Raw genomic sequence first — 25,842 nt, 5'->3', positions numbered from 1 at the left:
CTCAACACTGTTGAGTTCACTGGGCAATGCTTTTATTATCATTGCCAGAGACGCCCTCTCCAAATTTAGCTCACAGGGGTTTTGGGCATTGCTCAGGAATTTAAAAGCCCAAAGAGGAGTTTTCCATGGGGGAAAAACAACGTCGCGCGGACGTAAAAAATACGCAAATGCAAGCAAACACAACAAATTTAAGTCCAACATGCACTTATATAGAAATACAAAAACAAAAAACTTACCCATAATGAAATGCTCAGCCAGCTGATTGTAAAATGCATGATACTTAATTGAAGGGGGAGCACAAAACAAAAAAAACAAAAAACAATGACTGGACAACAATGGAAAAAGTAAAGTAAAAATTTGGCAATATAGAAAGAAAGAAAAAGAAAAACTATGGTACAATCAGCACAGCTGAGCCCTTGTGGATGATCTTAAGCTGTCCAAGGCAGCCTTATCCAGGGCCTTTTGTCCAGTGATCCTGGTGTTTAAGTCTTGTCCACTTGACTTCAGTACACGAATGGCCTCCAGGGACTGATCTCCAAGGTTGGGTCTTTGCTCTGTCAGATTACGCCTGACCAAGGAGAAAACTCTCTCACAGTCTGCTGAGCTGTGTGGTATTGTCAGCAGACCCAGCATGATCCTACAGAGTCCAGCCATTGTAGGATATTTTTCCTTCACTCTTACCCAGTACCTGTCCACCCTGTCTTCAACAATGGAAGAGACATCTGTCACTTTGTACAGCTCTAATTGTGTCAGACAGTCATCCTGACAGTGCCCAGCTGAAAATAATTGAAATATAAAATATGATTGCTTAAAATATCTGGCTTTAAAAGCAGCAATATACTGGAGTGTGGAAATCAAAAAGGAGAGCAGAGTTTCAAACTCTTCAGGAGGAAAACTTGGACAAAGATGAGATTCAAAAGGTGGACGTCAATGATGATTATGGTATTTATCGAAGTCAAACAAAAAAAATCAGAAAAATAACTGGAAATTAGAGATATAACAAAAATCTGTGAGAGGAGCAAGAAAAATGAATTAAGAGAAATCTGAACCAAACCTATGACGTTAGAAAATAACATAGAAAAAAAGAAAAGAAAAAAAACAAAAACAACTGAATCAAATCAAAGAAACACTAACAACAACAACAATTAAACTCACTCTGAACCAATGCTGGATATCTTCTGAGGAGGTAAAGTAAGTCTCCTCCCATCGGCTAATGGTTGATTTGAAGGATGGACAATTCTGATAGTTTTTATAAGTTTCTCATCCCATGGGAGTGCCTTCTGCAGATACTGGATACACACTGTAAGGCACTCCCTTACCTCACTATAGAATAATTTCAGTTTCTCTGGCCTGAGATGGTTGACTTGAGCATTTTCGATAAAATCCATGGCATCCACCCCAACACCAAGATCCTCATCTTCTTTTTGTAGCTGTGCATCAGGACAGTCGAGCTAATGATGGAATAAGAAAAGTGCATATTCAAAGAGGGTTACCAAAGATTGAAAATATACAGAGATAATAATAATAATAAGAAAAATAAAAACAACAATAATAATAATGTAATTAATTTGCAAAGCACCCTTCCCATACAATATAGCTCTAGACCCACTTGGACGGACGGACAATAAAAGACAGTTAGGCCGGGAGAAAGCGCTGTAAAAATCCCAAATCCATTATGTAAAAAAAATCAGAAAACAGGCATCCTCAATGTGAAGAGGGACAATAATATAATAATAATAATAGCAACAGTACATATCTGTACTAAAGCTCCAATGATAAAAATTGCTATTCCAGGAACTATTTATATAAAATTCCCCACTTTATGAAAGTTCAATAGACAATGCATTTCTTTAAAAAATGACTATATAATGGAAAAAAAACTATTCCCTCTAAAATAAAATAATCTCACATTGGTGATGTCAGATCCAAGCATGGCATCTGCCCTAAGAATCTTGGTGATGAGAATCTTCAAAAGCTCCTCCATGGAGAACCACAGGCTGTAGATAAGAGGCTCCCTCAGCCTCACCAGAACAAAGGTAATCCACTTGTTAGAACATGCTGTGGGAATAATCCGCACATTCCCCTTCCTCTGCTTCAGCCTGAGCCAAGGCAAGGGCCTATTTCCTCTTCTTTCTTTGTTGTTTCTCAGCTATCTGATACTGCTCGTGGCTTTTACTGAGTCGCTTCTTGGCTTTCACCGCAGCAAAACGTCAAGCAAGGTCTGAAGGTGCAGAGTGAAGGTCAGTCCAAAGTTGAACTCTCCTTCAGCAGAGTGAAGGGCAAAATCGACACATTTACGACTGTGGAGGGATGATTTTCTGCACTAGGGCCACACAGAGCTGTGGCTGCTTTGTTTACAATTCTTGTTGTTGTTCTGTGTGGCGTGTTTTCACAGCAAACAAGAAGAGTGTTGATGAAAGGCATTTGTAAATTGGCCAGAGATGTTCGTGGAGAAGGTTGTAATCAAGAGGAGTGTGAACTCTCTTCTGGTGGTCGAATGGTAACCCATGATCTGCAAGAGCATTTTTGTAGAAGCACCACAAACCTGGACCTGGGGGACAGTATCTGTGCTGAGGGTTGTCAGTTGTCATCTGTTGAGTAGCAATGATAGAGACTTGCTAGAATTGCCTTCCTCATTTCAGCAGCAGCATTTGAGTACGAATGGCCAGATCGTAGTAAATGCAAAGCTTTCTGATAGCATTCGCAGTCAATCGGCCAAGTCCCTTGCCCCCCCCCCCCCCCCCCCTGATCTTTGATGAAAACGAGATCTCCCAAGGCTATGTCCGTCACAACAGTTTAAAATTTTATTTTGAAATCAGAGGAGTCTGCCTCAGATTCTGTCTCAGTCCAGTAAGAAATTGTCAAACCTAATGATTTCTTTGCTGCCTTCAACACTGTCCCGAAATAAATAATCTCCACTGCATGGTCACACCAAACATGACTAAGTTTTCTGCCTACCAAGTGACCTGGATCCCTCACTAAACTGTCCAAAAAAACAACCACCACCTTGTATAGGCTTTTAGAAAATAAGGTCTTTGTCCTCAGGCCATGATCGCATTTTGTCTATTAAAGTTTATCTTTAATTTTGGCAAACGTTCTGTGAAACTCTGGAAGGCTGTCCTGAGTGATCTTATAAGACTTGGATCGATCTTTATCTTCCTTCTATAGGCTCCTAAATAGTGGAAGGCTATCTGAAGTTGGTCCTTGCTAAACTTATTTCTGGCCGTCACATATATCTGGAGAAAAAAGAAAAGAAGATGTATTTGTACACTAGCCGTGACTTAACTCTACATGAGTGGGGCGTGGGAGGGGAGGTGTTTTGTTTCTCTGGCGTAACTTATGAATTAGATTAATCTCTTTACATTTCTTTGTACATTAATCTCTTTACATTTCTTTGTTGATTAATCTCTTTACATTTCTTTGTACATTAATCTCTTTACATTCCTTTGTACCGTACATATATAGGACGCCATTGTTTATCTATCTGTTTACAATTCACTTTTACTTTTAGTAGGTTTATTTAGCTTTAGTACATGAAATATCCTGGGCCCATAACCTGTTAAGTTATGTAGATGCTTGAATTAAAGGAATAAACAATGGATGCCCGATTATTTTGTTAATTTCTTTTTGATTTATGAACTGAAATTCTGATCATCTGTCTCTTTGGACAGGTGAGGGGAAAAAGAAAAAAAGAAAGGAAACAGGAAATAGAAGTACAGCAGTTATAGGATATTAATACTAACAGTACTGCAGTTATAAAACATGTAGAATTATGATTTCACATTTATTATTAACTAATATATACATGATGAGATTATACTCAACAAACACACATGGTCACTTCCACACTCGAACACACGTGGTCACTTCCACACTCAACACACATGTCACTTCCACACTCAACACATGTGGTCACTTCCACACTCAACACACGTGGTCACTTCCACACAGCTTGGCACAGACTAGCTCTTGAATTAGTCAACCATTAATTTTAATAAACTTATGGTAGGTATAAAAATGCAATAAATAACTCATTTTACTTACCACAAGGCCTGCAACAAAATTGAAATTTATTTTAATAAAGAACAACTCAGCTTAAGCGAGAGAGAGAGACACTGAAGGGTTTTATTTTTTTAAAGTTACATAATTGCAAATTACTCATAAAATATTTAATTTTAAAAATCCAGAAGACCTGCATATTTCTATGACACTCATTTGTAGTCAGTTTGAAGAAGATTGGTTGAACATTGAGGGAGGAATTAGGTTTTTAGTGACGAAAACTGTAGTTTTGAGAAAAACGCATTTAAAAGTCAAAAGTACTAAATTTCTTCATGTAAGTCCCACCTGCTTGAAAATATCAACCTCTCACCTATAAATGGATAGCCCAGATCATGTGACATTAAAGAAACCGCAAATGATGGAGAATTTTTTTTCTAATGATGTATGTTCAAGATGAGATGAGCAGAGTGCAAAATTTGTATAATACGTACTCACCAGAACAAAGGTAATCCACTTGTTAGAACAGGCTGTGGGGAATAATCCGCACATTCCCCTTCCTCTGCTTCAGCCTGAGCCAAGGCAAGGGGCTATTTTCTCTTCTTTCTTTGTTGTTTCTCAGCTGTCTGATACTGCTCGTGGCTTTTACTGAGTCGCTTCTTGGCTTTCACCGCAGCAAAACGTCAAGCAAGGTCTGAAGGTGTAGAGTGAAGGTCGGTCCAAAGTTGAACTCTCCTTCAGCAGAGTGAAGGGCAAACTCGACACATTTACGACTGTGGAGGGATGATTTTCTGCACTAGGGCCACACAGAGCTGTGGCTGCTTTGTTTACAATTCTTGTTGTTGCTCTGTGTGGCGTGTTGTTCACAGCAAACAAGAAGAGTGTTGATGAAAGGCATTTGTAAATTGGCCAGAGATGTTCGTGGAGAAGGTTGTAATCAAGAGGAGTGTGAACTCTCTTCTAGTGGTCGAATGGTAACCCATGATCTGCAAGAGCATTTTTGTAGAAGCACCACAAACCTGGACCTGGGGACAGTATCTGTGCTGAGGGTTGTCAGTTGTCATCTGTTGAGTAGCAATGATAGAGACTTGCTAGAATTGCCTTCCTCATTTCAGCAGCAGCATTTGAGTACGAATGGCCAGATCGTAGTAAATGCAAAGCTTTCTGATAGCATTCGCAGTCAATCGGCCAAGTCCCTTGCCCCCCCCCCCCCCCCCCCCCCCCCCTGATCTTTGATGAAAACGAGATCTCCCAAGGCTATGTCCGTCACAGCAGTTTAAAATTTTATTTTGAAGTCAGAGGAGTCTGCCTCAGATTCTGTCTCAGTCCATTAAGAAATTGTCAAACCTAATGATTTCTTTGCTGCCTTCAACACCGTCCCGAAATAAATAATCTCCACTGCATGGTCACACCAAACATGACTAAGTTTTCTGCCTACCAAGTGACCTGGATCCCTCACTAAACTGTCCAAAGAACAACCACCACCTGTGTAGGCTTTTAGAAAATAAGGTCTTTGTCCTCAGGCCATGATCGCATTTTGTCTATTAAGGTTTTATCTTTAATTTTGGAAAACGTTCTGTGAAACTCTGGGAAGGCTGTCCTGAGTGATCTTATAAGACTTGGATCGATCGTTATCTTCCTTCTAGAGGCTCCTAAATAGTGGAAGGCTATCTGAAGTTGGTCCTTGCTAAACTTATTTTTGGCCATCACATATATCTGGAGAAAAAAGAAAAGAAAATGTATTTGTACTAGCCGTGACTTAACTCTACATGAGTGGGGCGTGGGAGTAGAGGTGTTTTGTTACTCTGACGTGACTTAACTCTTTCGAGTTCTTGCATTTTTAGGGAAAATTGGGTGTCAGTGGAACTCACTCCATAATTTCTGTCCTAGACTTCCACAATCCAAACTAACATAAGCATGTTTGGTATCGTTGTGTTTGTTATGAACCCCTCTTTTATATTTATATAATAGAATTCCAAATTGGTGACCTTGAAACAACCTTGACCCAATTTCTGTTACTATTTTTAGAATTTTTTTTTTCAAAAATTCACCTTTTTCATAATACCCTAATAAGGAAAAAAAAAAACCTATCATTTGAAAATCAAAATTTTATTCACAACATCAAAGCAAAACTATTTATACATGTTTTGAGAAATTTTCATGACAAATGGACACCAATTGAGTCAGTTTTAGAGTATAATCATATGTCAGGTAAAAATTGAGGAATGGCAGGAAAAATGCACATTACAAATTGATTACCATATGTAAATGTTAAAAAAATAAAACAAATGTAGTCATATTTGGTATCAATTTGTTGATAATGATTTAAATATGATAAAAATATAAAATTTATCTTAACGGATAACATAATTGCAATATGCGCTTTATCGAGTAATTACTTCGATACGATTCGTATAATTTCTTGAGTCGACAAATACAAAAGTTAATTTTTGATAAACAAAAGAAGATTATTTCTCATATTTTACAGAGAACATTAAATGATTATCATGTATAATATTAATATAAGCACTTAAATTGGATATATTATCTAAATATACCCTGGTTTGATAGTTATAGATAATTGGAGGTCCATGGAAAAATGGCATCTTGGTTGCGGATCGAGTAATAAATCTGATAAATAATCATTCGCAAAACAATTCATGGAAAATACAAAAAGAGACATTTTATCTTCATTTTCAAATACAATAAAACATGACATTTTATTTAAATAAAATGTGAAATGCAAAATATTTAAGACTAATATAAAATAATGAATTTGAAATATGATAAAAAAAATAAAATTACAATTCTTCTGTCAGGGGATGATCTGTCAAGAGACAATTTCTTTGACCATTGTAACAACAATGTTTAAGACATGTTCTACATTGGTTGTTTGTCTTTCTTTCTCCTTTTTCTAATCTATAACATCTAGCACAATTTCCACTTTACTACTATGAATTGGGACAACAATATGATCCTCATCTGATTTTTTTTTGAGGAACAGGGGTACTAACATTTTATCATTTAAATTAGCTAACTCTTTAATTAATTCAATTGTAAAGTCAAATTGTGAATAGCCTCTATGTCTAATCAGTTCTGGTCTATGAGAATTTTTGGCAAGATTTCTATATGTCTGAAACATAATAAATGAATTAACCTTAGCCACATCTATCATATGGTACAATAGAGTTTTCCAAAATTTTGTTGTTCTCCTTAAAACTTTATATTTTGAAATCATTTGATCTGATCGATCAACCCCGCCCATAAATTTATTATAGTCACTAATTGATAATGGCTGACTAACCTGAACATGTCTAAATTGCCCATTCACCTTTGTTCTACGCTTACAAAAAAACCCTGTCTGTAATTTTAGAGTGCATAGTCATAATAACATTATCCACCTTATTGTCTTTCCACTGAATAAAACCAACATTTCCCTTCCTAACACATCTCATGCCACCCCTATCATTTGTCTTATTAAAATTTTTAGTGTCTTTCAACTCAGAAGGAAATCCTTTTCTATTAGTTATAATAGTACCACAAGCAACAACACCTAATTTCAGCAAATCAACAATGTCAAAGAAGTGTAGAAATTATCAACAAACAATCTATATCCCTGTCTGAACAATCCTTTACATAAATCCATAACTGCATCATAACCTAATCCATTAACAGCATTCTCCCTCTTCCCTAAATAAACCCCAAAATTATATGTATACCCAGTAATAGAATCAGCTAATACCCAAATTTTCATCCCCCACTTAGTTGGTTTATCTTTGATGTACTGTCTAAAACTATACCTCCCCTTATTTGCTACCATCCTTTCATCTATACTAATCTGCTCATGTGGCTGCCAGAGTTTCATACATTTTCTTCTAATAAGTCAACTAAAAATCTAACCTTTGTAATCTTATCTGTCCTATCTTCTGTATCCGGATTAGAAACTTTCAAAAAGGATTGAATCTGTTTATATCTAAACTTCCCCATAAAAGCCCTCCCCCAAAGACCATGAAAAAGAATTTGTGTAGACCAATATAACTCAATTTTTGAAACTTGGACAAGAGACATGTACATAAGTAAAGCAAAAAAAATATAGAATTGATCAGGAGTCGAGGGTTTCCAGTTTCTACAGAGAGAAGGCTTGTTACAAGCTTGCTGAGCAAAGTAAAGGTTGGTGTATTGGCATATATACTCCATCAGCTGCTCTGTAAAAAAAAGCTTGAAGAAAGAGCCTGAAAAGATATAGAAATAAAAAAATAAAATAAAACAATGTTGAAATGCTAAATTTTCACTCTCTAATTTATTGACCGGTATAAGCAATTTATTGACCAGTATAAGCAATATTAATATCAAGTTCTTAAAATTATGGCAATCATCAACCAGTACTCTTGGCTAAAATCTATGTTTTGAGAAACATTGATTATTGCCATGAGTAATAATACAGTACTTACAACAAAGCAAACAAACAACAATCTGCATACAAAAAAAAAATAAGTATATGAATGTACCTGGTGTGGGATATTCTCCACCATCCTGTCTTGTCCTGTCCTCTGGCAGAAATAAACCTGGAGGGTTTTCTGGAAGGAATGGAGGGATTGGATCTCTGGGCCCCTGGTCCTCACTGCCATAGCTCATTGTTGAGTCTTGGGTGACATTGAGTATGCTGTGAATAAAACAACTCACAACAAAGAAATGTAAAGAGATTAATGTACAAAGAAATGTAAAGAGATTAATCTAATTCTTAAGTCACGTCAGAGTAACAAAACACCTCCCCTCCCACGCCCCAATGGAGTGAAAATCTAGCCAGAGAAGAGTTCCGTTACAAGTTGCTTTACATTTTGCGTCATAAGTGACTGATGCATTTGGCGCCCTGTGAAGCTGTGCCTCAAACATCCCTAAATTTCTTTCAGCCCATAAATTATGAACTGGGGCAGCAAGTGCACAATTCAGCTGGTCCTCAGTTGGATTAGCCTTCAACACCCTCCCGAAATAAATAAAATCCACTACATGGTCACACCAAACATGACTAAGTTTTCTGCCTACCAAGTGACCTGGATCTCTCACTAAACTGTCCAAAGAACAACCACCACCTGTATAGGCTTTTAGAAAATAAGGTCTTTGTTCTCAGGCCATGATTGCATTTTATCTATTAAAGTTTTATCTTTAATTTTGGCAAACGTTCTGTGAAACTCTGGGAAGGCTGTCCTGAGTGATCTTATAAGACTTGGATCGATCGTTATCTTCCTTCTAGAGGCTCCTAAATAGTGGAAGGCTATCTGAAGTTGGTCCTTTCTAAACTTATTTCTGGCCGTCACATATATCTGGAGAAAAAAGAAAAGAAAATGTATTTGTACTCGCCGTGACTTAACTCTACACGAGTGGGGCGTGGGAGGGGAGGTGTTTTGTTACTCTGACGTAACTTAAGAATTAGATTAATCTCTTTATATTTCTTTGTGCATTAATCTCTTTACATTACTTTGTACATTAATCTCTTTACATTTCTTTGTACATTAATCTCTTTACATTTCTTTGTTCATTAATCTCTTTACATTTCTTTGTTGCATACATATAGAGAACACCCCCCCTTCCCAAATTCTCTCCCAGTAGAAGCTGATCCTTTACTGGGTAATTTTTGTATTTCAAAAACATGAACTGGAAATGGTGAAAAAGAAAATGCAAAATCACGATCAAGTGGGTGGCACTTCGTGAAACAATCTTGTTGTTCACTCCAATCTGATCTTTTATGTTTACACTATCTAGATAGATCTAGAGTTAGATGTCTAGCACTGGTAATGATAAAACTCAAATAGTTCGAAATAAATTTACTTTTTTATCTAACAAGAGTCCAGAATGCACAAAACACTTTAATCCCCGTGAATAATCATAAATACTCATAAATTTTCACTCTGCTACACAACACTGTTTACACGGCGGCCATCTTTCGCATTTTATCTATTAAAGTTTTATCTTTAATTTTGACAAACGTTCTGTGAAACTCTGGGAAGGCTGTCCTAAGTGATCTTATAAGACTTGGATCGATCGTTATCTTCCTTCTAAGGCTCCTAATCGTGAAGCTATCTGAAGTTGTCCTTGCTAAACTATTTCTGACCGTCACATATACTGGAGAAAAAAAAAGAAAATGTATTTTACTCTCTAAATTATTGACCGGTATAAGCAATTCATTGACCAGTAATAAGCAATATTAAATCAAGTTCTTAAAATATGGCAATCATCAACCAGTACCTTGGCTAAAATCTATGTTTTGAGAAACATTGATTATTGCCATAGTAATAATACAGTACTACAACAAGCAAACAACAACAATCTGCATACAAAAAAAAAATAAGTATATGAATGTACCTGGTGTGGATATTCTCCACCATCCGTCTTGTCCTGTCCTCTGGCAGAAATAAACCTGGAGGGTTTTCTGGAAGGAATGAGGGATTGGATCTCTGGGACCCCTGGTCCTCACTGCCATAGCTCATTGTTTGAGTCCTTGTGGTGACATTGAGTATGCTGTGAATAAAACAATCACAACAAGAATGTAAAGAATTATGTATCAAATAAATGTAAAGATTAATCTAATCTTAAGTCACGTCAGGAGTAACAAAACACCTCCCCTCCCACGCCCCAATGGAGTGAAAATCTAGCCAGAGATGAGTTCCATTACAAGTTGCTTTACATTTTGCGTCATAAGTGACTGATGCATTTGGCGCCCTGTGAAGCTGTGCCTCAAAACATCCCTAAATTTCTTTCAGCCCATAAATTATGAACTGGGGCAGCAAGTGCACAATTCAGCTGGTCCTCAGTTGGATTAGCCTTCAACACCCTCCCGAAATAAATAAAATCCACTACATGGTCACACCAAACATGAATAAGTTTTCTGCCTACCAAGTGACCTGGATCTCTCACTAAACTGTCCAAAGAACAACCACCACCTGTATAGGCTTTTAGAAAATAAGGTCTTTGTTCTCAGGCCATGATTGTATTTTATCTATTAAAGTTTATATCTTTAATTTTGGCAAACGTTCTGTGAAACTCTGGAAGGCTGTCCTGAGTGATCTTATAAGACTTGGATCGATCGTTATCTTCCTTCTAGAGGCTCCTAAATCGTGGAAGGCTATCTGAAGTTGGTCCTTGCTAAACTTATTTCTGACCGTCACATATATCTGGAGAAAAAAAAGAAAATGTATTTGTACTAGCCGTGACTTAACTCTACAACATGAGTGGGGAGGGGGAGGTGTTTTGTTACTCTGACGTAACTTAAGAATTAGATTAATCTCTTTACATTCCTCCCCCCCCCTTCCACCTCCTAGCCCCAACTCATTTTACATCACTGTATCTGCTCCAGTGGCTCGCAATCCTTTGTATATTGTTGTGTCGTGAGTTTTGGCCGCATGCGATTCCCTGTGAACTGTGATGCATTGCTTCGGAAATCGCCAACTGAACATTCAAACGTTGAATAATTACTGCAAAGGCCACGCTTTTCCTCTGTTGGGTCTTTGTTCTGTATCCTCAATTTGATCCGCTTTAAAATTTCTTTCTCTATAGTTTTGTCTTTTTTCCTTTTCACTTTCCATCTTGCAGACCCTGAAGTAGTAGCAAAATTTGTTAGGCTACATTGCTCTTCAATGGAGTGAAAATCTAGCCAGAGAAGAGTTCCATTACAAGTTGCTTTACATTTTGCGTCATAAGTGACTGATGCATTTGGCGCCCTGTGAAGCTGTGCCTCAAACATCCCTAAATTTCTTTCAGCCCATAAATTATGAACTGGGCAGCAAGTGCACAATTCAGCTGGTCCTCAGTTGGATTAGCCTTCAACACCCTCCCGAAATAAATAAAATCCACTACATGGTCACACAAAACATGACTAAGTTTTCTGCCTACCAAGTGACCTGGATCTCTCACTAAACTGTCCAAAGAACAACCACCACCTGTATAGGCTTTTAGAAAATAAGGTCTTTGTCCTCAGGCCATGATCGCATTTTATCTATTAAAGTTTTATCTTTAATTTTGGCAAACGTTCTGTGAAACTCTGGAAGGCTGTCCTGAGTGATCTTATAAGACTTGGATCGATCGTTATCTTCCTTCTAGAGGCTCCTAAATAGTGGAAGGCTATCTGAAGTTGGTCCTTGCTAAACTTATTTCTGGCCGTCACATATATCTGGAGAAAAAAGAAAAGAAAATGTATTTGTACTAGCCGTGACTTAACTCTACACGAGTGGGTCGTGGGAGGGGAGGTGTTTTGTTACTCTGACGTAACTTATGAATTAGATTAATCTCTTTATATTTCTTTGTACGTTAATCTCATTACATTTCTTTGTACCATACATATAGAGAACCCCCCCCCCCCCCTTCCCAAATTCTCTCCCAGTAGAAGCCGATCCTTTACTTGGTAATTTTTGTATTATGTAGAAAGTCATTCCGTCTCTATCCCCCCCACCCCCCCCCCCCCCCCAAAAAAAAAAAAATTCTTAAAAAAATAATAAATCAAATAAATTTTAAATAATTTATTTTCAACTTACTGATCTTTGATTAAAACGAGATCTCCCAAGGCTATGTCCGTCACAGCAGTTTAAAATTTTATTTTGAAATCAGAGGAGTCTGCCTCAGTTCTGTCTCAGTCCGGTTAGAAATTGTCAAACCTAATGATTTCTTTGCTGCCTTCAACACCGTCCCGAAATAAATAATATCCACTCCATGGTCACACCCATGTTCTTTTGTGTTTCTGCATTTGTAGTCCAGCTTTCGCATCCGTATAACAAGATTGGCCACACGTAGCACTTCAAGACTCGGAATCTAATCCCGAAGACATCTGTTTGTTTTTCAAAATGTTTCCGAGGTCCATGAAGGCTTGTTTGGCTTGAGTTATTCTTGCTCGTATGTCTCAGTTACATCATCCATCTGTTGTCACTATTGAACCCAGGTATTTAAAACTTTCTACGTAGGTAAGTTGCTCGCCTTGAATCGTTATATTGCAGAAACACAAAAGAACATTGAAGCTTTTGAAATGTGGTGTTTGAGAAGGATGCAGAGAATATTGTATACTGCACACAAAACGAACGAAGAAGTGCTAAAACAAACATACCAACAAAGGAAACTAATGCCCTTAATAGCGGATCAACAACTATCCTTTTTCGGACACATAGTAAGGAAAGATAAGAATGAATACCTGGCAAGTTGTGGAAAAATACCTGGTAAACGCGCCCGGGGAGACAAAGAAAAACACTCATAGACCAACTGAAGGGCTTCACCAACCTAACAATCCAAGAGCTGTTTGAAAAAGCAAGAGACAGGGAGGAATGGAGAGAGATAATTCATGCAGTATCCGAAGCCTGGACCAGGCATGGAACCTAGAAGAAGAGAAGGTCACACCAAACATGACTAAGTTTTCTGCCTACCAAGTGACCTGGATCCCTCACCAAACTGTCCAAAGAACAACCACCACCTGTATAGGCTTTTAGAAAATAAGGTCTTTGTCCTCAGGCCATGATCGCATTTTATCTATTAAAGTTTTATCTTTAATTTTGGCAAACGTTCTGTGAAACTCTGGGAAGGCTGTCCTGAGTGATCTTATAAGACTTGGATCGATCGTTATCTTCCTTCTAGAGGCTCCTAAGTAGTGGAAGGCTATCTGAAGTTGGTCCTTGCTAAACTTATTTCTGGCCGTCACATATATGTGGAGAAAAAAGAAAAGAAAATGTATTTGTACTCGCCGTGACTTAACTCTACATGAGTGGGGCGTGGGAGGGAGGTGTTTTGTTACTCTGACGTGACTTAAGAATTAGATTAATCTCTTACATTACATTTCTTTGTACATTAATCTCTTTATATTTCTTTGTGCGTTAATCTCTTTACATTTCTTTGTACCATACATATAGAGAGTACCCCACTCCCCCCTACCCAAATTCTCTCCCAGTAGAAGCCGATCCTTTACTTGGTAATTTTTGTATTATGTAGAAAGTCATTCCGTCTCTATTGAAAATGAAAAACATAAATTAGACAGGGCTTTGGAAGATGAAATGACTATTGAGGTCAGTGAAGAGGAAACGAGATTCGTATTTTCGAAACTAAACGAGAGGAAGGCTGCTGGGCCGGATGGATTGAAAGGAAAACTATTAAAAGAATGTGCCTACCAGCTTTCCCCCATTTATACACATATTTTTAACTGGTCCCTCCAATGCGTTTCGATCCCTGAAATTTGGAAAACTTCAAAAATTATTCCTGTTCCAAAAAAAGAAAAACTTGAAACTATGAACGATCTCAGACCTGTTGCACTGACTTCAATAGTCATGAAATCTTTAGAAAAACTTGTTCTTGTTAAAATTAGGAATCAGTTTATACCATTGAGTGATAGTCATCAATTTGCTTACAAACCAGGACGTGGCGTAGAGGATGCCATTTTGCTGTTTACAAACAACATCTACAGGCATCTAGATCACGCTAGGAGCTATTGCAGATTGCTTTTTGCAGATTTTTCTTCAGCGTTCAATACAATGCAACCTCAGTTGGTTGTTCAAAAATTGACTAGTCTGAATTTAAACAAGTATATAATTGCTTGGGTGCTCGAATTTCTTACGGAGAGAGCACAATATGTTCAATTAGGACAAAACAAATCTTCCTGTATAACTACAAATACTGGTGCTCCTCAGGGTTGTGTATTGTCCCCTGTATTATTCACAATATACACGAATGACTGTAGAAGTCAAAACCTGAGTGTACCTTTAATAAAGTTTGCAGATGACACCGCTCTTCAAGGCCTCATAACAAATGGCAACGAAGTGGCTTATAGGCAAGAAATTGATAGATTTGTGTCTTGGTGTGATGCCCACCACCTAGAGCTTAACATAAGCAAGACAAAGGAGCTAGTGATTGACTTTAGGAGAGTGAAGGAACCGATAGAACCGTTAAAATTAAAGGACCAATTCGTCCAGCGAGTTCCTCACTACAAATACCTTGGTGTAACGATTGATGACAGGCTCAAGTGGGATGAACACTTGAAAATAATTAGGCATAAGATGTGCAGACGTACATATTTTTATCAAAACTCTCTCAGTTTAGAATAGATAAAACCCTCTGCACATTATTTTATAGAGCAGTAATCGAAAGTGTTTTGTCATTTTGTATAACAGCTTGGGAGGCAATTGCTTAGCAGTGGAAAGGAACAAAATAAATTCAAATATTAAAAAATCCATTAAACGCTATATAAATGATGTTGACGATGTAGATCTTTTATACGAGAAATTTTGTATAAAATAAAATAACTAAAATATTACATGACCAGTATCATCCACTAAGACCATCAATTATTATGTCAGAAAGAAGTGGTCGCCCTTTCTCTATTTCAACGAAAACAGAGAGACACCGAAAATCTTTTCTGCCGTCCAGTATTAGGCTTTATAACAACAAGAAATAATCATTTTATATAATTATTTCTCATTTTTACTTTTTAAAAATATAAATATTAATTTATTAATTTATTTGTTTTGCAATCTTTTCAATTTTCAATTTATAGTGACAGTTTTAACTATTTTACAGTGTTTGAAATTATTCATATTATAAAGCGCAGCTCTGGTTATAGAGCTGCTCCTTTTTTATATATATACATTCTATTTCCATTGTATTTTTATCTTATGTGTAAATTATAACACGTCTGTACAAAAAATTTCCTTTTTGGGATGCAATAAAGTATTATTATTATTATTATTATTATTATTATTATTATTATTATTATTATTATTATTATTATTATTATTATTCCCCCCCCCCCCCCCCCCCCCCCCCCCCAAAAAAAAAAAAAAATAAAAATTCTTAAAAAAAAAAAATTTTAAATAATTTATTTTCAACTTACTGATCTTTGATTAAAACAAGATCTCCCAAGGCTATGTCCGTCACAGCAGTTTAAAATTTTATTTTGAAATCAGAGGAGTCTGCCTCAGATTCTGTCTCAGTCCAGTAAGAAATTGTCAAACCTCATGATTTCTTTGCTGCCTTCAACACCGTCCCGAAATAAATAATATCCACTCCATGGTCACACCAAACATGACTAAGTTTTCTGCCTACCAAGTGACCTGGATCCCTCACTAAACTGTCCAAAGAACAATCACCACCTGTATAGGCTTTTAGAAAATAAGGTCTTTGTCCTCAGGCCATGGTCGCATTTTATCAATTAAAGTTTTATCTTTAATTTTGGCAAACGTTCTGTGAAACTCTGGGAAGGCTGTCCTGAGTGATCTTATAAGACTTGGATCGATCGTTATCTTCCTTCTAGAGGCTCCTAAGTAGTGGAAGGCTATCTGAAGTTGGTCCTTGCTAAACTTATTTCTGGCCGTCACATATATGTGGAGAAAAAAGAAAAGAAAATGTATTTGTACTAGCCGTGACTTAACTCTACATGAGTGGGGCGTGGGAGGGGAGGTGTTTTGTTACTCTGACGTGACTTAAGAATTAGATTAATCTCTTTACATTACATTTCTTTGTACATTAATCTCTTTATATTTCTTTGTGCGTTAATCTCTTTACATTTCTTTGTACCATACATATAGAGAGTACCCCACTCCCCCCTACCCAAATTCTCTCCCAGTAGAAGCCGATCCTTTACTTGGTAATTTTTGTATTATGTAGAAAGTCATTCCGTCTCTATCCCCCCCCCCCCCCCCCCCCCCCCCCCAAAAAAAAAAAAAAATAAAAATTCTTAAAAAAAAAAAATTTTAAATAATTTATTTTCAACTTACTGATCTTTGATTAAAACAAGATCTCCCAAGGCTATGTCCGTCACAGCAGTTTAAAATTTTATTTTGAAATCAGAGGAGTCTGCCTCAGATTCTGTCTCAGTCCAGTAAGAAATTGTCAAACCTCATGATTTCTTTGCTGCCTTCAACACCGTCCCGAAATAAATAATATCCACTCCATGGTCACACCAAACATGACTAAGTTTTCTGCCTACCAAGTGACCTGGATCCCTCACTAAACTGTCCAAAGAACAATCACCACCTGTATAGGCTTTTAGAAAATAAGGTCTTTGTCCTCAGGCCATGGTCGCATTTTATCAATTAAAGTTTTATCTTTAATTTTGGCAAACGTTCTGTGAAACTCTGGAAGGCTGTCCTGAGTGATCTTATAAGACTTGGATCGATCGTTATCTTCCTTCTAGAGGCTCCTAAGTAGTGGAAGGCTATCTGAAGTTGGTCCTTGCTAAACTTATTTCTGGCCGTCACATATATGTGGAGAAAAAAGAAAAGAAAATGTATTTGTACTCGCCGTGACTTAACTCTACATGAGTGGGGCGTGGGAGGGGAGGTGTTTTGTTACTCTGACGTGACTTAAGAATTAGATTAATCTCTTTACATTACATTTCTTTGTACATTAATCTCTTTATATTTCTTTGTGCGTTAATCTCTTTACATTTCTTTGTACCATACATATAGAGAGTACCCCCCTCCCCCCTACCCAAATTCTCTCCCAGTAGAAGCCGATCCTTTACTTGGTAATTTTTGTATTATGTACAAAGTCATTCCGTCTCTATCCCCCCCCCCCCCCCCCCCCCCCCCAAAAAAAAAATAAAAATAAAAATTCTTAAAAAAAATAATTTTAAATAATTTATTTTCAACTTACTGATCTTTGATTAAAACAAGATCTCCCAAGGCTATGTCCGTCACAGCAGTTTAAAATTTTATTTTGAAATCAGAGGAGTCTGCCTCAGATTCTGTCTCAGTCCAGTAAGAAATTGTCAAACCTCATGATTTCTTTGCTGCCTTCAACACCGTCCCGAAATAAATAATATCCACTCCATGGTCACACCAAACATGACTAAGTTTTCTGCCTATCAAGTGACCTGGATCCCTCACTAAACTGTCCAAAGAACAATCACCACCTGTATAGGCTTTTAGAAAATAAGGTCTTTGTCCTCAGGCCATGGTCGCATTTTATCAATTAAAGTTTTATCTTTAATTTTGGCAAACGTTCTGTGAAACTCTGGGAAGGCTGTCCTGAGTGATCTTATAAGACTTGGATCGATCGTTATCTTCCTTCTAGAGGCTCCTAAGTAGTGGAAGGCTATCTGAAGTTGGTCCTTGCTAAACTTATTTCTGGCCGTCACATATATGTGGAGAAAAAAGAAAAGAAAATGTATTTGTACTCGCCGTGACTTAACTCTACATGAGTGGGGCGTGGAGGGAGGTGTTTTGTTACTCTGACGTGACTTAAGAATTAGATTAATCTCTTTACATTACATTTCTTTGTACATTAATCTCTTTATATTTCTTTGTGCGTTAATCTCTTTACATTTCTTTGTACCATACATATAGAGAGTACCCCCCTCCCCCCTACCCAAATTCTCTCCCAGTAGAAGCCGATCCTTTACTTGGTAATTTTTGTATTATGTAGAAAGTCATTCCGTCTCTATCCCCCCCCCCCCCCCCCCCCCCCCCAAAAAAAAAATAAAAATAAAATTCTTTAAAAAAAATAATTTTAAATAATTTATTTTCAACTTACTGATCTTTGATTAAAACAAGATCTCCCAAGGCTATGTCCGTCACAGCAGTTTAAAATTTTATTTTGAAATCAGAGGAGTCTGCCTCAGATTCTGTCTCAGTCCAGTAAGAAATTGTCAAACCTCATGATTTCTTTGCTGCCTTCAACACCGTCCCGAAATAAATAATATCCACTCCATGGTCACACCAAACATGACTTAGTTTTCTGCCTACCAAGTGACCTGGATCCCTCACTAAACTGTCCAAAGAACAATCACCACCTGTATAGGCTTTTAGAAAATAAGGTCTTTGTCCTCAGGCCATGGTCGCATTTTATCAATTAAAGTTTTATCTTTAATTTTGGCAAACGTTCTGTGAAACTCTGGGAAGGCTGTCCTGAGTGATCTTATAAGACTTGAATCGATCGTTATCTTCCTTCTAGAGGCTCCTAAATAGTGGAAGGCTATCTGAAGTTGGTCCTTGCTAAACTTATTTCTGGCCGTCACATATATCTGGAGAAAAAAGAAAAGAAAATGTATTTGTACTAGCCGTGACTTAACTCTATATGAGTGGGGCGTGGGAGGGGAGGTGTTTTGTTTCTCTGACGTAACTTAAGAATTAGATTAATCTCTTTATATTTCTTTGTACGTTAATCTCTTTATATTTCTTTGTACGTTAATCTCATTACATTTCTTTGTACATTAATCTCTTTACATTTCTTTGTACATTAATCTCTTTACATTTCTTTGTACCGTACATATAGAGAACACCCCTCTCTCCAGTAGAGGCCGATCCTTTACTGGGTAATTTTTGTGGGGGAGTATACCCAAAAAATGAAAAAAATCATGGTTATGTATGCAAATCATCTGATATATTTATTATATCAAAGACCACAAAAGATGACATACATTAATTTAAAAATTTCAAGAATTACGTAATTATTATGTAACCAGCGGCGGCCATCTTGAATTTAAATGGTATTTCGTAGGCGGATCATAACTCAAAAAGTATATGACATACAGAGTTAAAACTTCACTGGCATCAACAACAGACATGTTATTGTGTGTCTATGAAAAAAAATCTCCATTTTATACTGTATCTTAAAATATATATAAATCCAAACATATCGCTTAAAAATGTGGTTAAAAAATTTCGACCATTAAACGTATCACACCCCACAAAATTTTCCATACATACAAATATATATCTTTCTCTTCATACAAACATAGATAATTATAACAAGATAATCTGTGCAAAATATGGGGGTCATAACATGAATAGTTATGGATATATGATCCGTCCAGTGACAAAAACATGGCAAAAATAAGAAAATCGAGAAAATCAAGAAAAAAGAATAGAAAGCGATTCACGAAAGCAAACACGACCTATAACTATAATGGACAATTTAGGAATACATATGCTTGCAACACTAAGGTTGAACAAATATGTAATGAAAAGAAGACAACTTGTTTAAAAATACTAATACATTCACCCTCTGAAGTAAGGACCGATTGCGGAAAATTCTGGCATAAATCCATCCTAAGCGAAGGACAATGCTCTACACACGCTCAAATTGAAAACTGATATTATTGCCATATAGCAATAATAATAATAATAATGAGACAGTATGAATAAATTGAGAATATGCACTACAATCTACCTCACTGCAATTGTATGTACTTGATCCTGATAGGAAATTTAGTATAAAAAATGAAATTAATAAAATGATTTTGTAAATTACAAGTTAGCATACATTTCATTTTCAAATTGAAAATTTCACCATAACTTGCACTGAGACAATGAAATTGAAAAGTAAATATGGAAAATAATTTATCCCCTTGTAATTTGATATATCCATACAGGTAATTTAGGGGAGGGGGGGGGGGGGGGGGGGGGGGGGGGGGGGGGGGGGGGGGGGGGGGGAGGAAGAGAAATAAATAATCATTTATGAAAAAAAACCCACAAACACTAGAAATTGAAAAGTAAACATACCCTGCAATTTGATAAATCCATACTGAAAACTTAAAAACATGGGGGGGGGGGGGGGGGGGGGGGGGGGGGAGGGGGGGGGGGGGGGGGGGGGGGGGGGGGGGGGGGGGGGGGGGGGGGGGGGGGGGGGGGGGAAGTGAAGCAATCAACTACTCAAAACCCCCAGAGGCATATGAAGGGCCACCCTCACTGCGGACAAACTCCTCCTGTGACTTCTGTTGGGCTAGTCTTCGGACCTCTCGCCGTTTCTTCGCCACAACAGTCACAGCAGCATCCGCGGCTCGAATCCGTTTGAGGTCCCTCCTACGGCCAAAACTTGCACGGTGAATACTGCATGGCACACCAAGTCGCGTAATAAAGTCATGGGAGGCCGTGGAGCCCATGTTGAACTCCCCAGCTGCCAGGGAGCGAGCAACAAATACCCGCTTGTAGCCAGCGAAAAAATGTTTAGGACACTTGGCCCAAATAACACTGTGGAAAGACTCATTACTATTCTGAGTCTTCCCTAGCAAGCAACGACTAAGCAGGGAGGGGTCCGTCAGGCGTTTGCATACTGGCCTAACATAAGCAGCCACCGTCTGGTTGAGGTGAGTGGTCGGTTCTTTCATCTTGACCGGTGACCGACCAAAAGCACATTCTTTCTGGTAAGCACACCAGCTGTCTGCACCGGTGGGGCATTCCTCATGAAACTCCTTCTGAGGATTATCATGGAGTGCATAAAAGGGAGTGCTGAAGTTCGACTCTCAACATGCTTTGCCCCCTCACTGACCTCGTGTAATACTTCTGCAAAAGTGCAATCTTCGCCTGAAAAAAAAAAATGTAAACATTATTTTAAAAAAGTAAAAATGGTAATCTGAGTTCAATGTCTCATATTTCACTTTTATTATGAAAAAAAAATAGAAACAAAAAAAAACTTAGAGAGAGAGAGAGAGAGAGAGAGAGAGAGAGAGAGAGAGAGAGAGAGAGAGAAAGAGAAGGAATAATTCACGTTTAACTCTAAAGAAAAAAATCAATTTAATTTTTGTTTTTTTTTAAATTATGAGTAAGGACATTCTAATTGAGATAATATCTGGAAGTGGTTTTGTGGAATACATGTTCGACGATAACGTAAAACTTATCCACTCTAGCTATATCCCAGAAACCCCAAAAGGATTTGTCAGAAAAAAAATAATATACAAAACTCATTAGAAATACCTACCATCACCCGTGTCATCCTCAAGCTGTGTGGATGTCACAGGATGATTTCTTGATTCGAACAATGGGTTCGTCAAACACAAGGATGAACTGAAGCTTCATGCCCATTATTGTCTTAAAATAAGTCTAAAAAACTAAAAAGATTGCACAAAACTCACCTGGGTTAGACTGCCCTTCTTATTCCCGCCGAGAGTTACTGACTTCTTTCGGCAGTCAGCGACCACGTTCCTCAGAGCAGTGTTCAACCTTTTGGCTACGTGGTTCACGCACTCCTCTTTCGTGACTTGCTGGCTTCCATAGAGCTGGGCCTCCCGGACAGCAGTAAAGGCCTTGGAATCACCATCTCCGACCATCTGGAGGTAACGCATACCATGGTTCGAGTGACCTTCTCCAATGACCAGTGCACCCGCCACCTCCATCCCACCAGAAGAACCCTGGTAGTTTTTGGTGCACCGGTCTGAGTCCAGGTGGGCCCTCAGAATGGCTTCGTCATTTGCATGTAGGTTGCAGAACTGAGGATGACAAAAAATATGCTAAGGATAAACAAACGTATATCGGACGACTTCATTATAAATTGGAAATTTATGCTACTTTTTATAGAAGTTTTCGCTCTAGATAGTCTCAAATTTATGGCCAAACATGGATTAATGAATTCAATAACACAGTTTGAAAAAAATCTATGTCACGAACAGATAAATTGATCCAACAATAGGAATAGATTCATCATCATAACAAGACTCCTGCCACCCAAAATATTACAAACAAGATAAATCAAACTGCTCATTTTTCATTGAATTTTAGTTACATTGAACAATAAATTTTTTAAAAACTGATTGCTATGAGAAGAGGCCAACAGAACATACCTGACAATGTGAAGACATAACATGAAAATCGATGACCAAGCCAGTTAGTACATCGATCACTGCCCCACAGCCAACTTTTGAGGTATGGCCACGTTTGGCCCAGGTGCCATCATAGCTAACGGCTATGTCAAGGGTACCATTTGGGGTTGAAGCATTCAGGATGATAACTCTTGTAGTATGCCGTGACTTTTTCCTTCGTTTGACGTAGCATGCTTTGGGCATAAGTCTGCGCCTTCACATAGACAGAGTTAAAATGATAATTGAAGGTCTTTAGAGATATACCAGGCATCCCTGCAAAAATTTTGCAGAGTTGCATGCCCTATCCCGCTTGCGAGCGTTGAGGCGACTACCTTCCTTGACACTTCAAAGCACTTAGTTTCCTTCAAGCGAGGTGAAGTGAAGGTTGAGTTAATTGAGGATTGACAGGTACCACACCAAACTTCAAGGAAAACAAACCCCTTGCTCCGCGATTGATTGCCGTGAAGCGTAAAGCTATCAGAGCCACACTCCTTGCATCGAAGACCTTGGAATAGGGACTGAAGGGTAGTAAGATCTACCAGTGTTGTTGGTAGATATAGGATGTCTTGATGGAGGAGAGGAACTGCAGTGTCAGGGTTGGAGAAGAACTGTAGTTTTTTCTTTGATGTAGAGATGGGAGTTGGTGCTGGTGATGTTGATGTGGAGGAAAGTGGTGGTATAAACGAGGAGTGTGATTGAGATGTCGATGATGAAGGAAGTGGTGGTGATGTTGGAAGGCGTGGAAAGTGGTGATGTCGAAAGCGTGGAAAGTGGCTGTGGTGTTGAAGACGAAGAAGGCAGCAATGGTGTCGAGCCTAAGGATTTCCTTTTCTCTGATGCTAGTCTCAATAGGTGAAGCTTTCTTGTCATTTGCTTAGATGATCGTCGCTAAATAGTCCGAGACTTAGTTGGAGCCATTGTTATCAGGAGCTATAGAAATGAAGATAACAACAAAAAGTTAACATCAGAGGCAAAAATAATTATCAAAAGACATACCTACTCAGCTGATCTGTTAAAAGAATTAAGTTGTTATTGTCAAATTTATCAATTTCATCAACTACACAACACTACACTAAAATGAATGAATATAATATATATATTACATACACTTTGCTACTACTATGATACCAAACAAGCGGGTGGTTGGATGGGAGCATCACCCTTGAATCATATACCTATGATGTTCGCATGGGTGTACGATCCGATAGTGATGTCGTTTCTTCTTCTCTTTACTAGCCTATCCTGCTTCTTTGGGTTGTGGGATTGTATTTTTTGACAGGGGATATTTTTTCTTCCTGTAAATCCTGCTCTTTGTTTATTTATTTTGCGTTTTGTTCTTTGGTTTGTATTTATAATTTAGCTTATGTCTTTAGGTTATGATTTTGATTGACATTTGTACTATTTTTGTTAGATTGCTTGTTTTTTTGTTTCAGCGGTCTCTCATATAACCTCAATTGTGTTGGAAGAGACCTAAAGCAACAAACAAACGATACCAAACAAAACTGGGAATGAGGTTGGAACGTGCAATTGTGAAGGATTGTTGTTGTGGACAAAACTAGCAAAGAGTAAAACCAACTGAAAACACAGATTCGAAAAAAAAAATATTTGCAAAGATAGTGATAGCTTTATTATTACTATCATTAGTGACAATGCAAACACAAATCAAACTCAGTTGACACAGTAGTCGAGCTTGACAAAATCCAAGAAGATGGCATCTACTACAAATTATAGCAAACTAGGCGTAACTAAGGCTCAAAAACAACCTAATACACTCAACATTTTTTATGTGAATAATCTCTCACTCCTAAAAAATGCATTTTAATGTATTTTATGGGTTTTCATATTCTTGCTGCAAAATCGATTTAGATAATTTCTTTAAGAAACAGAAAATCCAAAAACGATATTTTGACAAAACTCTAATTTCCATCAACTCCCCACTACCACTCCCCTTATTAGAAAGTCAATACGTCTAATTATCTAATAGACATGACTGCACCAATCTTCAGTGGCAATTCAAATGAGAACGATTCAACTTAATGCAAGACACTAAAAATCTAAAAAGTCCCATTCTATTTCAATCATCAAAAATTGGAAATAAACAGAAATGGGATAAAAGCAGCAAAACATTGTCCGATCAAGTAATACTTACCAGCTTTAAATAGAGACACATTCCTCTCCTTGGCAAATGAAAAAAACCCACTCTTGGTCCCGACCATATTTGGTGCATTGTCAGTCCCGATGGCCAAACAATTCTTCCACGGAATTCCATGAGCTTTAAACTCAGCATCAACAAGATCAAAAATATTCTTTCCTGAGAAGCATAAAGGTGATAAACAACCACCGCCTGTATAGGCTTTTAGAAAATAAGGTCTTGTCCTCAGGCCATGATCGCATTTTATCTATTAAAGTTTTATCTTTAATTTTGGCAAACGTTCTGTGAAACTCTGGGAAGGCTGTCCTGAGTGATCTTATAAGACTTGGATGGATCGTTATCTTCTTTCTAGAGGCTCCTAAATAGTGGAAGGCTATCTGAAGTTGGTCCTTGCTAAACATATTTCTGGCCGTCACATATATCTGGAGAAAAAAGAAAAGAAAATGTATTTGTACTAGCCGTGACTTAACTCTACATGAGTGGGGCGTGGGAGGGGAGGTGTTTTGTTACTCTGACGTAACTTAACAATTAGATTAATCTCTTTACATTCTTTGTACATTAATCTCTTTACATTTCTTTGTACATTAATCTCTTTACATTTCTTTGTACATTAATCTCTTTACATTTCTTTGTACATTAATCCCTTTACATTTCTTTGTACCATACATATAGAGAACACCCCCCCTTCCCAAATTCTCTCCCAGTAGAAGCAGATCCTTTACTGGGTAATTTTTGTATTATGTATATAAAAGAAAAGAAAACAAAACAAATCTCATAAATTACTTACGCCTTTTAAGACCTCGTCTTCTCTGATGTAATTATTGGGGCACTCCTCCAGGTTTGTTGCAGACAGTCTTTGTAAAATATAGCACTTCTTTATCTGTTTAATTAAAAAGAATAAACATAGATATTTGAATAATTTAACGCCGTGTAATTATTAGTTTTTTAAAGAAATGTTTACTCCTTTACCGTCCCAAAGCTCACACTATGACGTTATTTTTCCGAGAAAATACCAGAAAAATGTAAGAAAGACAGGTGCACTATGTTCATATTTAGTATTGCAAACATACCGGATACTACAGGCGACGACTGAGAAGGTTGTAATGACTCTGGAGAAGGTGAAGCCAGGGTGTCGGTCAATGGTTCAGATACGAGGGGT

General features: G+C 37.6%; 1 protein-coding gene across 1 annotated transcript in view; it reads left to right on the top strand.

Moving 5' to 3' along the window:
- The window catches only part of LOC144969972 (protein brambleberry-like), a 45,483-nt gene extending 19,881 nt beyond the window's left edge, over window positions 1–25,602 (top strand). The window contains exon 12 of the mRNA XM_078909087.1: window positions 23,965–25,602. The gene's annotated coding sequence lies outside the window, so the exon portion shown is untranslated. The remainder of the gene's footprint in view (window positions 1–23,964) is intronic.
- Window positions 25,603–25,842: the final 240 nt, after the last annotated feature.

This window comes from Berghia stephanieae, chromosome 4 (assembly GCF_034508935.2).
Source record: "Berghia stephanieae isolate SIO BIC M18660-M18661 chromosome 4, UCSD_Bste_1.3, whole genome shotgun sequence".
In the NCBI taxonomy this organism is placed as follows: Eukaryota; Metazoa; Mollusca; class Gastropoda; order Nudibranchia; family Aeolidiidae; genus Berghia; species Berghia stephanieae.
Note: the sequence above shows the minus strand (reverse complement) of the source record. Positions and strands in the feature narration are given on the sequence as shown.